Source organism: Cynocephalus volans, chromosome 14 (genome assembly GCF_027409185.1).
Source record: "Cynocephalus volans isolate mCynVol1 chromosome 14, mCynVol1.pri, whole genome shotgun sequence".
Classification (NCBI taxonomy): domain Eukaryota; kingdom Metazoa; phylum Chordata; class Mammalia; order Dermoptera; family Cynocephalidae; genus Cynocephalus; species Cynocephalus volans.
Window position 1 is genome coordinate 88,522,072 of NC_084473.1, and position 15,200 is coordinate 88,537,271.

At 42.2% G+C, this 15,200-nt stretch overlaps 1 pseudogene; it reads right to left on the bottom strand.

Annotated features, from left to right (window-relative positions):
- Nucleotides 1-256: 256 nt before the first annotated feature.
- On the bottom strand, nucleotides 257-8,306 carry LOC134362632 (selenocysteine-specific elongation factor-like; annotated as a pseudogene).
- Between the last annotated feature and the right edge of the window lie 6,894 nt (nucleotides 8,307-15,200).

Here is a 15,200-nt window from a genome sequence, read left to right on the forward strand (position 1 = left end):
GGCAGGGATCAAACCCTGGACCTTGGAGTTTGCTCCACGCTTTAACCAACCGAGCTAACTGGCCAGCCCTTTTTTTCACCTCCTTCAACAGCACCTTAGCCTTTTACCTGACTTAATGCAGCCCTTGATGCAAGCAAGTGCCAGCCGAGATCCTCCTTACTAGGACCAGAGGCTGACACCTGCCTGTCCAATCCATGTTAATAATATGAAGTGTGACCAGAAGCCTTCTCATATAACATTCCTCTCATTAGCAAACCTACTTGGTGTTCTCTAGGGCCTTCTGCATTTTCTTGGTCATTTTATCAATTGCTGCCCATCTATTACCTTTGGCTAAGAGGCCTATTCTGTTCAGCACCATGACCAGCTTCTGGCAGGCAATCTGGCCAATCACAAGGCATTCCACTGACTGGGTCTGCATCTCCTTGGTCACACCAATGACCAGAATCGATCAATGACCTGGGACCCTGGGATAAGAGAAGACAAGGTTAGAAAGGGAACACAGGTGGCAAGCTCTGCAGGAAGCTGTGATGTCACAGGTCAGGCAGAGCACTGGGGTAAAAGTGGAATGAATGGCAACCGCATGACTCCAGGCTCCGGCCCTGTGTGTGACTTCACTGAAGCCTCAGACCACCTGAGAGATGAGGAAACTGAGGCCCACAGAGAGCTTGTCCAGTGCCGCACAGCGAACACGCAGCAGGGTTGGGTTTAGATGTAGGCTCATCTGATGCCAAAACCCACATCCTCCTACTGCACCAATCCCATCACTTTCATACCATTCGATGTAGGGAGAAATTTCTCAGCAGGAAAAATTCATGTTTTGTGCTGGACTTGGCAAATGCCTACATACTTGCCCTTGCTAAGACAGAGGAAAGACAGACTGAAAAAGGAGTGGGGAAAGAGGGAGTGCACGTCTCCTCCTCCCAGTATTGTGGTTTACTTATGATCATCTCATGCATAGCTGGGTTGTATCTACTCGCTTCTGCTTGGGAGGTTCCTGGTCTTTCCAGGAGGTTCAGAGCATCCAAGGTTCAGCTACAGAAACACTGAGGGGTGCGTGCGTGCATGCGTGCGTGCATGTGTGTGTGTGTGTGTGTGTGTGTGTTTTGGGGAGAGCAGTGGAATTACAGAGAGCCAGCTTTAATTTAAGACATATTAAACTTCAGAGATATCATTATGGAACTCAGACAATCGTTCTAATATCCTTCTCCTGGGGATAACATATTCCACAAGGGATCTAAATCATTTACAGTAAGCCAGGAACTCTAACAAGAGTGCAATCTCCCAGGGATCCCATGTACAGATACATCTAGAGAAAACCATACCACCTGCCAGTGGGAGTCCTTACCCAGAAATCTTGCATCTTTTTATCTAAAGCTTGGGCCCAATCAGGTCACACACCTGCTTTAACAACCTTCCAAGGAGCTCCTAGGCACTTAGGAGAAATCTACACTAGGGGCCACTCTCTAGGATCTGGCCCTCCAACCCTTCCAACTTCATCTTCAGTACACCTCCCACACACTACGCTGATTTCCAGCCACACCTAAATGCTAGCAGCTGTCTCTAATTCTAAACAGACAAACCAGCACATTTAAGCCTCAGAGTCCTGCCCAGGTGGTTCCTCCACCTAGGAAAGCTCTTCTTCCCCCTATTGTACCCTATACCCCACCCCCAGCAAAGTGAGCTGTTCCTGCTTTTCCCCTGTGTGAAATGAACTTCAGTAAATCACTTTGTACACAGTACAGTGTCCTCTCCCAGGTTCTGCTATAAGCTCCTAGACGGGACAGAAAAGAACGACCATGCATTAGGTACAGGCCAGGCTCTATCCTAACTGCTTTCTGTCTGCTAATCCACAAAGAAGGTTCTCTGCTCACTATAACCAGCTAATCCAGTGTTTGGTACACAGGATTCACTCATTTAAACTTACTGAAAGCCTGCCGGATGCCAGGCTCTGGCCCACGTGCTGAGAACGCACTGGTGAATAGGACAAACCTCCTGCTCTGCTCTCACGGACCTCACGTTCTATCAGGGGACAGATAACAGACAAGTAAACACACAAACAGTGTCAGAAAGTGAAAAGGGCTATCAAGGAAATAAAACGGGACATGAGGAAAGTACAAGAGGGTGAGGGTTGGGGACATAGCTTTAGATAGGTAGGTCGGGGCAGGCCTCTCTGAGGAGGTGACATTTGAGGTGAGTCTTAAATGATAAGGAGCCAGACATACCAAACAGAGGCAATAGCAGGTGCACAGATCCTGAAGGAAGCAGCTTGGCCCATCCGAGAAGCAGAAATGAGGCCAGTGTGACTGAAGGTCAGGAGCAAGAGAGAGCAGCAGTTGATGAGGCTGAAAGGAAGGCAGAACCAGACTGTGGGTCCTGTGGGCCCTAACAAGGAGGCTGGATTTTACCCCAAGCACAATGAGAACCCCCTGCAAAGTCCTGAAGCAGAGGGCTAACATGATCTGATGAACATCTGTAAAAGGGGTGCACTGCCTACTGGGAAAAGAATGAACTAGAGGGAGAAGGAGGCAAAGCAGGCAGGGTCCAGAGTTGCAGGAGTCCAGGTGCCATAGGCACGATCCGGCCTGGCGAGCCATTTCAAGAAGGCAAAGATGTCCACGGGTGTAAGGATCATGAGGTCAAGTGAAGGTTTGAACCATATCCAGGTTAGAGGCAGAAGAGTTGAGTATTCACCAGCCTGAGGGAGTTTACTCGCCAAGTATCAGTTTCTTCAGCTGAAAAACAAGGCTGATACTCTTACCACACAGGGTGCTGCACAGATGCAAGTTCCTAGCAGTGGGCCTGGCCACAGCAGGCACTCAAATGGGAGCAGCCTTCCCTTCCAAAGAAAAAACAAGCTACTTTTTTTTTTTTTCTCATTTCCCTGAAAAGGAGGGTGGGAATGTGATCTGTTTAAGGAAGAATGGTAGCAGCCTTAGTCTCACCATTGCAATGAGCTCAGGCCACATTTTAATGCTTAGTAAGAGGATAAGGAAAGTCTCACTCAGGAGTTCAGAGAAAAGTAACAAGAGCGACCACGCACGTACAAGAATAGAAAAATCCCTCTTCTTTTATGGTCGCATGGTCCAAACCAAGGACTTGCCAAATTCTCTGGGGCGTTACAATTTGGCTATATAGGATCAGGACGGTGCTGACACCTTTTTGTCATATGAAGGGCTTCTCTATAAATGTGTATACTGGCAGAGGGTGGGCATAGAGTGTGCGGGAAGCAAAGGGCTCCAGCATCGGGGCCAGGCAGACCTGGGCTGTGCCGCTAACTGCCCCATAGCAGCCACCACATTCTTTGTGGGATTTGCCCAGGAAGTAGCAGATATGAGAAAAAAGCCAGGCCAGATAGCATGTGGTCGCTGTCCTCCGCCAGCGTGCAGAGATCCAGAATTAGGGTCAAGGGTCATGCGACTAGTAAGGAACAAAGCCGGGCTTCGAGCCCAGTTCTTTCTCATTCCAAAAGTACATCCTTCGCCATTTACCTACACCATTTATTAGAAAAAACTAAGAACTTGCCTTCTCGTTTTTTTAACCCATGCCTTCCACCTCCAACCTAGACTGGCTCAGAGTGTATATACTAAAATGTTTTGAATGTGACCAAACATAATTCAGCCATAAGAGAAGGGGAAAGGAGTAGAGAATTGTGTGCCCCTTAATATTTATCTGACAACTGAAATATGGATTGAGCAGAAGACTTTACATAGTGTGACTGTGGGCAAGTCCCTTCACCTCTTCAAGACTCCATTACCTCTACTGTTACATGGGGAAATGATCTCAGACTTCCTGCAGCATGGAACAGTCGAGAAGTCACAGAGACGGAAGTACATAAACTCATCACTATAGCTGGGACCCAGAATGCCAGTGACCAAGGAGGCCATCTGCCACCAAGTCAATAATCATCTGTCCGATATATATTTCCATATGTGCTTGTAGGCCTACAGAATATCACTGGAAGGAAACAGGAAGGTAATCAGGTCGTGGTGAAGTAGACTTAGCTGTAAGGAATACACTCTTTTGTACCATGTGCTTGTATTATTGTATCATTTTTTTTTTTCTAAAAACAAAACAAGTTTTAGAGACCTGTGCACAGATTTAAGTGTGTTAAGTGGGTTTGGAAAAGTAATCCACAAAGATATACAAGTGACAGGGGTTTTGTCTAGAGAGATGGGAAGAGTCCAGAATTGAGGAGAGAGGGGTGGTTCAGAGGACTTCTGCCTTATTTGTTATGTTCTGTTTCTTTACAAGTAGCATGTATTCGTGTATTATCTGCGTAATTAAAAATTAACTAAATGGCACATCTTAGGAGGCATTCTGGCTGCACCCATCACGACTGAACACGCACATGCCCTTTGCCCCAGCCGGCTCAGTTCTAGCTTACCCTACAGATACAGTAGCACACACACCAAAAGGCTTCTGTTCTAGACTGTTCCCTGCAGCCTGGCTAGCGAACCGTGGGAAAGTCACAGAGGTCCGTCATGGAGAGGGCAGGAAAACGTCGGTACACGCGTGCGATGGACTTCTATGTGAGCTTTAGAAGGATGATGCAGCCTGGTATGTGCAGACGTGGAGCCCTCTCCAGACGCAGCGCGGAGTGAGACGGTGCGTAAAGGAGAGGGCAAGAGAGGGCTGTACTGTACACGTGTATGTTCGCATTTACAGGGGTTCTTGAAACGACACACAAGAAACCGGGAACAGCGGCTGACTGTGGGAACAGGAGCCCGGGGACCAAAGGACAGGTGAATGGAGGCTTTTCTTAGAGATTTTTTTTTGCACACGCTTTCTGTGGCTTTTAGTCTTCTTAACCCGTTCGTGTAGTTGACACGCGTTCCGCTTTTTATAAACCCTTTTCTTTTTCCCGGCCGAGCGCCCCGCTGCTCGGCGGTGCCGCCTGGGAAGCCCGCGCTCACCGCCGGTGACGGTGCGGATGAGCGACACGTGCCGGGGCAGTCGCGGGCCGGGCCTCGGCCGCCTCCCGGTGCGCGGGCAGCGGCACCGAGAAGCACGAGGAGCCCGGGCCGAGCGTGGCGCCGCGCTCGCGGCTCTGCGGCTGCGGTCGAAGGCGGCGCTGGAGGCCGCGGTCACGTTCCGCCGCCGCCCCGGTCGCCGCCGTCGCCGCCGCCGCTCCGGCTCCGAAGCGTCCGGCCTCCCGGCGAGCGCGGGCTCGGTGCGGGTGCCCCGGGGATGGGGCTAGGCCGAGGTCGCCGGCGGCGGGACCGGAGGATCCCGCCGTCCCTTCATCCTTCCGTTCCAGCAAGCGTTCAAGAAAAGAACAAGAACTATTTGGGGAGCTCTCCCTACCCCTGTGGTTATAATTGTAATTTTTATGGAAAATTTTAATGACGTTTGAATAACGTAGACTGCATGTTTAAAGTGTAGTTTTTGGTAAGACTTGGCATATGTATACACTGTGAAACTATCACCACGACAAATATAATGAACATATCTGTCACCTTCAAAGGTTTCCTCGGGCCGCTTCGTGATCCCTCCCTGACCCCCGTTGCACCCCCTCCCATCCCCAGGCAACCACTGATCTGCTTTTTAGTGACTACAGATTAGTTTGCACTTTCTAGAGTTTTATATAAATGGATTCATACAATATGCGCTCATGTTTTTGCTTGGCTTCTTTCACTCAGCATAATTATTTTGAGATTCATCCATGTTGTTTATCAATACTTCATTCCCTTCTATTTTCTGAGTAGTAATCTATTGTACAGATATACAAATTTTGTATATTCATTCACCTGTTGATATACAGTGGCTGTTTCCAATTTTTGTCTATTACAAATACAGCTGCTATGAACATTTATACAGAAGTCGTGATAAGAGCAGGTGCTTGTGTTTCACTTGGATACACACCCTAGGAAGGGAATGGCAGGTTATATGACAAGTGTATCTCTTAACATTTTAAGAAACTGCCAAGCTGCTTTCCAAAGTGGAGGTGCCATTTTACATTCCCACTAGCAATGTATGAGTTTGAGTTGTTCCATATCTTTGCCAACATTTGGTATAAGGATTTTTAATTTTAGACATTCTAAAAGATGTGTAGTGGCATCTCAGTGGTTTTAATGTGCATTTCCCTAATGGTTGAAAAACATCTTTTCATGTGCTTATTTGCCAGCTCTGTATCTTCTTTGCTAAATAAAGTGTCCAAACCTTTTGCCCGTTTTTATTGGGTTGTTTTGTTTTCTAATTAAGAGCTTTGAGAGTTTCTTATGCATTCTAAATACAAGTCCTTTATTAGATATATGTTTTGTAAATATTTCCTCTAGTCTGTGACTTACCTTTTCCACACACTTTGAAAAGAAGAAATTAATTTTGATATAATCTAATTTATCACCATTTTATGGATTGTGCCTTTGACATTGTCACTAAGAAATCTTAGCCTAACCCAAGGTCACAAAGATTGCTCCTAGTTTTCTCCTAGAAATCTTAGTTTTGGGTTTTACAGGTAGGTCTAGGAAACATCTTGAGTTAGGTTTTATATATGGTGTGGTATATGGATCAAAGCTCATTTTTGCATATGGCTATCCCTCTATTCCAGCACCATTTGCTGTATCTTTTCTCCTCTGAATTTCCTTTGCAACTGTATTAGAACTCAATCAACCATATTTGGTGGGTGTATGAGGGTACTTCAAAAGTTCATGGAAAGATTCTTATCTTTTTGGTAGCTGGCTGGTACAAGGATCTCAACCCTTGACTTCGTGTTACTTATAATCTTTTAATTCTATTTTTCCACAAACTTTTTGAAGTACTCTCATATTTCTATACGTTCTATCCTCTTCCATTGATCTGTGTGTCTATCTTGCTGCCAGTACCACAAGACCAATTACTGTAGATTTTTATTTTTATTTATTTATTTATTTATTATTGTCTTTTTGTGACTGGTAAGGGGATCGCAACCCTTGACTTGGGGTCGCCTGCACCGCGCTCAGCCAGTGAGCGCACCGGCCATTCCTATATAGGATCCGAACCCAGCTGCGCTCCCAAATGCTGCACTCTCCCGAGTGCACCACGGGGCCGGCCCAATTACTGTAGATTTAAAGCCTGTTCCATTCAAAGTCTTTTCTAATTTTCCCTTTAATTTTGCTCTTTTTCATGGTTACTTAGAACGATGCCATTTAGTTTCTAAACATTTGGATTTTCCAGATGCTATTGATTTCTAACCATTGTGATCAGAAAATATATTCTGTATAACTTGAGTTCTTTTAAATTTATTGAGACTTGTTTTATGACCCAGAACATAGTCCATCTTGGCAACTGTAACTGTCCTGTATGCCCTTGAAATTAATGTGTATTTTGTTGTTGGTGATGGAGAGCTCGATAAATGTCAGTTAGGTCAAGCTGGTTGATAGTGTTGCTCATGTCTTCTATATCCTTACCAGTTTTCTATTTGTACCAGTTATTGAGAAAGGGGTGTTAAAATCTCTAATTGTGGATCTATTTTTCATTGCAGTTTTATTGTCTTTTACTTCGTGTATTTGAAGCTCAATTTTTAGGTGCCTAAATGTTTAGGATGCTATGTTCTTTTGATGCTCTGCAGCGTGTTTCCTCAGTCATTCCAATCAAAGTATATTAGTTTGTCTGTAGTTTTGGTATCTTTTTATGGGGAGGGGATTAACAGCAGACCTCTCTAGTCAGCCCTCTTGGGAACTGAAGAATTCATTCAAAGGAAAAAACACATATAACTGAGAGCATAAGCATCAGGCTAGAATAAGCAGAAGAAATAATTTCTGAACTAGAAGACAGGCTTTTTAAATTAACACAGTTTGACCAAAAAAAGAAAAAATAATTTGAAAAAATGAAGAAAACCTACAAAATCTTTCTGATAACCTTAAGAGTACAAACATCCATATTATGGATATAATGGAAGGGGAAGAGAAAGGAGAAAAGGCATTGAAAGCCTACTTAATAATAGCTGAAAACTTCCCAAATATTGGGAGAGATATGGTCATACAGTTCCAAGAAGCTTAGAGATCCCCAAACAGATTCAACCCCAAGAGGACCTCCCTGAGACACATTATAGTCAAACTGTCAAAAGTCTAAACAAAGAATTCTAAAAACCACAAGAGAAAAGCGTCAAATCATCTATATGGGAATCCCCACCAGGCTAACAGCAGACTTCTCAACAGAAACCCTAAAGGCCAGGACAGAGTGGTATGACATATTCAAAGTGCTAACAGAAAAAAATGTCAACCAAGAATACTATATCCAGCAAACCTTTCCTTCAGAAATGAAGGAGAAATAATACATTTCCCAGACAAACAAAAATTGCAGGAATTTACCACCATAAGACTGGCCATACGACCATAAGATTGGCCCTTCCGCAAATCCTTAAGGGAGTCCTACATCTGGAATCTAAAGAGATTCCATATGTCACCATAATACACGAGAAAGAATAAAACCACTAGTAGAACAGATACACAAATGACAAAGAGAAAGAAAATGTATTTTATCACTACAAAACAGACAACCAACCTCGACATCAAAGGTAAACAATAAGAGGGAAAGAAAGGAACAGAAGAAATATAAAATAACCATAGAGAAATTAATAAAATGGTAGGAATAAGGCAATACTTTCAGTAACAACCCTGAATATAAATGGACTAAATTCCCCACTTAAAAGATACAGACTGGCTGAATGGATTAAAAAACTAGACCCAACTATATGCTGCCTGCAAGAAACTCACTTCACCAACAAAGACACACATAGACTAATAGTAAAGGGATGGAAAAAGACATTCCCTGCAAATGGAAAACAAAAACAAGCAGGAGTTGCCATACTTATATCAGATAAGATACACTTCAAACCAAGAACTATAAAAAGAGACAAAGAAGGACTTTATATAATGATAAAAGGATCAATGCAGCAAGAGGATATAACAATCATAAATACATATGCATCCAACATCAGAACACCCAGATATATAAAAAGCAACTGTTATTGGATCTAAGGGGAGAGATAGACAACAACACAGTAATAGTTGATAACTTTAATACACTGCTGTCAGCATTGGAAAGATCATCTAGAAAAAGAATTAGTGGAGAAATATTGGACCTAAACAGCACTTTAGACTGAATGGACTTGACAGATATGTACAGAGCATTTCATCTAAAAAAAAAAAAAAAAAGAATATACATTCTTCTCATCAGCACATGGACCATTCTCCAGGACAGACCACATGTTAGGCCACAAATTAAGTGTCAACAAATTTTAAAATATTGAAATCATATCAAGTATGTTTTCAGACCACAAGGGAATAAAATTAGAAATTAACAACAAAACTTTGGAAACTATACAAATACATGGAAATTAAACAACATGCTCCTGAATGACCAATGGCTCAAAGAAAAAATAAAGCAGGAAATCAAAAAATTCCTAGAAACAAATGACAATACAAGCACAAATTACCAAAACCTATGGGATACTGCAAAAGCAGTACTCAGAGGGAAGTTTACTGCAATAAGTGCTTACATCAAAAGAATAGAAAGATTTCAAATAAGCAACCTAACATTAAACTCAAAGAATTAGAAAAACAAGAGCAATCTAATCCCAAGACTATAAATAAGAAATAATTAAGAAAGAAATAATTAAGATCAGAGCAGAACTAAATGAAATAGACCAAAAGAACAATACAAAAAAAATCAATGAAACAGAAAGTTGGTTTTTTGAGATGATTAAAAAAAAAAAAATAGACAAGCCATTGGACAAACTAACTAAAAAAAGAAGAGAGAAGACCTAAATAACAAAAATCAGAAATGAAAAAAGAGACATTACAACCAATACCACAGAAAAACAATCATTAGAGTCTATTATGAACAACTATAAGCCAACAAATTTGAAAACCTGGAGGAATTGGGTAAATTTCTAGACACATACAAACTACCAAGACTGAACCAAGAAGAAATACAAAATCTTAACAGACCAATAATGAGCAATGAGATTGAAGCAGTAATCAATATTCTCCCAACAAAGAAAAGCCCAAGACCAGATAGTTTCACTGTTGAATTCTACCAAACCTTTAAAGAAAAATTAACACCAATCCTTTTCAAACTATTCCAAAAAATTGAAACAGAGGCCATTCTCCCATACTCATTCTGTGAAGCCAGCATTACCCTGATACCAAAACTAGACAAAGATGTAACAAAAAAAGAAAACTACAGGCCAATATCCTTAATGAACAGACACAAAAATTCTCAACAAGATACTAGCAAACAGAATGCAATAGAACATCAAAAAGATTATACACCATGATCAAGAAGGATGTAGGGATGGTTCAGCATATGCAAATCAGTAAATGTGATAAACACATCAACAAAAGTAATGATAAAAACCATATGATTATCTCAATAGAAGCAGAAAAAGCATTTGACAAAATTCAACATTGCTTCATTATAAAAACCCTCAACAAATTAGGTATAGAAGGAAAGTATCCCAACACACAAAAAGCCATCTATGTCAAACCCACCACCAACATCATCCTGAATGGGGAAAAACAGAGAGCTTTTCATTTAAAAACAGGAACAAGACAAGGGTGTCCACTCTCACCACTCCTACATAGTATTAGAAATATTAGCCAGAGCAATCAGGCAAGAGAAAGAAAGGGCATCCAAATTGGAAAAGACCAAGTCAAATTGTTACTGTTCACAGATGACATGATCCTGTACATAGAAAAACCTATGACCTCTACCAAAATACTCATAGAGGTCATAAATGAATTCAGTCAAGTTGCAGGATACAAAATCAAAATGCAAAAATCAGGAATATTTTTATACACCAAAAGTGACCTAGCAGAAGAAGAAATCAAGAAAGCAAGCCCATTTACACTAACTACCAAATGAACAAAATACCCAAGAATTTAACCAAGGAGGTGAAAGATCTCTACAATGAGAACTACAAAACACCGCTGAAAGAAATCAAAGAGGACACAAAAAGACGGAAAGATATTCCATGTTCATGGATTGGAAAAATTAACATTGTAAAAATGTCCATACTACCCAAAGCGATCTACAGATCCAATGCAATCCCCATCAAAATACCAATGATGCTCTTCACAGAAATAGAAAAACCAATTCTAAAATTCATATGGAACAACGAAAGACCCCATATAGTCAAAGCAATCCTGAGCAAAATATAAATAAATAAATAAATAAATAAATAAATAAATAAATAAATAAAACTGGAGGCATTATACTGCCTGACTTCAAACTATACTACAAAACTATAGTAACCAAAACCGCAAGGTATTGGCAGAAAACAGGCACTTGGACCAATGGAACAGAATAGAGAACCCAGAAATTAACCCATGTACTTACAGCCAACTGATATTTGACAAAGCTACCAAGAACATACATTAGGGAAAGGACTGCCTCTTCTGTAAATGGTGCTGGGAAAACTGGACATCCATGTGTAGAAGAATGAAACTAGACCCATACATCTCACCATATACCAAAATCAACTCAAAATGGGTTAAAGACTTAGGTATAAGATCCAAAACTATAAAACTCTTAGAAGAAAACATAGGGAAAACATTTCAGGATGTAGAACTGGTCAAAGACTTTATGAATAAGACCTCAAAAGCACAAGCAACAAGAAAAACAAATAATGGGATCATGTCAAACTAAAAAGCTTCTGAACAGCAAAGGAAACAGAGTTAAAAGACAACCTACAGAATGGGAGAAAATATTTGCAAACTGTACATCCAACAAGGGATTAATACACAGAATATACAAGTAACTCAAACAACTTAACAGTAAAAAAATAATAATAATAATAATAATAACCCAATTTTAAAATGGGCAAAGGAGCTGAATAGATTTTTCTAAAAGGAAGAAAAACAAACGTCTAACAGGTACGTGAAAAAATGCTCAACATCACTAATCATCAGGGAAACGCAAATCAAAACCACCCTGAGATATCATCTTACCCCAGTTAGACTGGCTATTATCAAAAAGACAGAGAATAGCAAATGCTGGTTAAGATGCAGAGAAAGGGGACCCCTTATATATTGTTGTGGGACTGTAAATTAGTACAACCATTATGGAAAACGGTATGCAGGTTTCTCAAACAAGTACAGATAGAACTAACACACAATCCAGCAATCCCACTTCTGGGTATATACCCAAAGGAATGTAAATCATGTTGAAGGGATACCTGCACTCCCATGTTCACTGCAGCTCTGTTTACAGTAGCCAAGATATGGAGCCAACTTAAATGTCCATCGATGGATGACTGGATAAGAAAAATATGGTACATATACACAATGGAATGCTACTCAGCTGTAAAAAAAAAAGAACGAAATTCTGCCATTTGCAGCAACATGAATGAGCTGAAAGAAAAAAAGAAAGAGAGAGAGAAAGAGGGAAAGGAAGAAAGAAGGGAAGAAAGGAAGGGAGGGAGGGAGGGAGTGAAGGAAAAAAGGGAAGAAAGAACAAAAGAATAAGAAAGACCACATAGTACATTGAACTTTCAGAAGAGAACACATCTATGGTTACTAGAGGTGGGAAAGGGGAGGGGGAGAAAGGTTAGGGAGAAATTGGGTAAAGGACACAAAAAATAATTACAATTTGTAATGATGAACATGCAAACAATACTGACTTGATCATCACATATTGTACACAAATACTGATAGTCAACTCTGTACCCCATAAATACGTATAATCAATTATGTTTCAATTAAAAAACCAATAATAATTTTAAAAAGAACCTATCTGACCTGGGAGATTGGAAATACCCAACTCCAGCCCCCTCTAGTCATCCTGTTTCCACCTAAGGGGGATAAAAACCAAAAGCACTTGTGAAGTTCACATCCCAGGCTCAGTAACTGAGACCTACTCATAGGACTAGAGAACGCTTCTCCTCCCCCAACACCTTAGCTCCCCACCTTACTAAAGGCCTATTTAAAGGGAGCTCTTTTGACTTAATACATCATGTATAGCTTTCAACAACAAATTACAAGACACACTAAAAGGCAAAAATACAAAACCCCCCCACAGTTTGAAGAGACAGAGCAAGCATCAGAACCAGACTCAGACCTGGCAGTGATGTTGGAATTATCAGACCAGAATTTTTTTTTTCCTACTTCAAATTTGTTCAACTTTTCCTTTTAAAAGCAGAAACAAGTTTACTTTTGTGGAAACTATGGGAGAGAAACTCCTGTTTTGCCAGTTCCAGTTCCTAATTTTTTCCCTAAGTTTTCAATCCTTGATCTCTTAAATGGGAAAAGATATTGGGGTGGCTTTTTTCCATCTCTTTGTAGAGAAAGAAGTGGAAAAGGAGAACCTCCATACATGAGGCTGTGGAAAGGGAACCTCCCCCAAGCCCTACAACTCCACACAGTCTGGGGATAGAATTAGTTCGAGAAGCTGTGAAGTGTGTTTCTCCATTGTCTTCCAACCACGGGTCACCTGGCTGCAGATTTCATGCTAACTCTGGCAAATATGTTCTTTTATCTAACAATGAACAATTATATTAAAAACCCAGATTTGGGGGAAATGTAATGTATTAGTCCATTACTGGAACAAAATACCTGAACTGGGTAATTTTTTAAAATTATTAATTATTTTTTTACATTCTAAGATGATGTTGCAGAGCAGTTGGTGGGGAGGGGGAGAAGAGAAGGGAGAGGGAAATAGGGTTAGAGGAGGAAGGAGGGGGGCTGTGGTTGAGGTTCATGGCATCCCCTCATTCTGGCAGGGGAAACAAGGGGGCTTCCAGCGGTAGTTCAGTCATTGCTGGGCTGGATGCAGATGTCTGGGGTAGGGGGCAGCTGAAGCCCTCAGCCCCCCACTGCCCCAGCTAGAGAGGCCAGGGTGTTTCTGGTGGCAGCTCGGTGGTCTGTGCTGGGCTGGTTGCAGATGTTGGGGAGCATGGCTGAGGCCCTTGGCCCCCACCACCCCAGCTGGGGAGCCCTGGACACTTCCTGCAGCAGTTTGGTGGGCATCACTGGGCTGGTTGTGGATGTCAGAGGGGCGTGGCTGAGGCCCACATCCTTCCTCCCTCCCCAGCTTGGGAGCCAGACTGGAAGGAGGCTTCTAGTCCTTCTACATTTTATAGGTGTTCTTTGGTGGTGTTAGACCTTTACTGGTTAATATCAAACTTTGTCTCTGATCTATGGGTATTTTGTTTTTTCTTTCAGTTATGTGTTGGATTATTCACTGTTCCCATCACTTAAACTCTGCACTGGAACTAATTCGTTGTCCTTTGCTTACTTCTAAGATGGGGGAACTTCCTGAAGGGACCATCATTTGAGCCATGTGGTTGAGCTAAATTGCTGCTTTGTTGCAGATTCTCTGCAGAAGGTTTTTGTGCAGCTCAGGATTAAATTTTTGATGTTGTAAGCACTTCCAGGTCCTGTGAGGTCTGGTACACCTGGGCTGCACAGAAACTCTGGTCTGGGCCTGAGTCTTTTCAGCAAACAGCACCCCCTGCTGTTCTATATTCCTGACCAGTCTCCACTGAGTGATCCTGTACTGATTGGAGGGCAAATCAGCTGTCCATGCTGTGCCCCAATGCTCCCCTAGTGGGTCCATCTCCCCCACTGCCCACATTCCAAACACTTCCCATGGGACGGGCCACACACTGGTCTCCTGCAATAACTCACCAGCCCCTGGATGGCTCTTTTTTTCAGTTGTTGTGGCCCCTCACTCCTATGTGGGTCCACGGGAACTCTGTTAGTAGTCTTGCTGGCCTGGGGGCCACCAAGGCCCTCTTCTCCTCTGCTGCCTCCAAGTAAAACTTCGTATGAAGGGCACAGCTGTGGTTTTTGCCAGCTCTTGCTCCATGTGCTTATCAGCTCCAGCCCTGAGGTGGCTGGGGCTTGAAATGGTAGAAGCAATCCTTTCTTTCTTTCATCGTGGCTTCTCCTGCCATCATGAACTCCATAGGTCTTTCCTCTTCCCCTGAGCTCTAGCGGCCCCAGCTCGACTGTTGTTGCTTTTTTATACTTGTAAATTGGTTGATTTGTGGGAGAGAGTGATGCTGGGGACCATCTATTCTGCCATCTTGACTTGAAGCCCTGGATTTGGTAATTTATAAAGAAACAAAATTTATTTCTCAGTTTCAAATGCTGGGAAGTCTAAAGTCCAGGGAACACATCTGGTGAGAGCCTTCTTGTGGGTAGTGACTTTCTCCAGTGTCTTGTGGCAACCAGGGTATCACATGATGAGAATGGGCTGAGCAAGAGAGAGCTAACCTC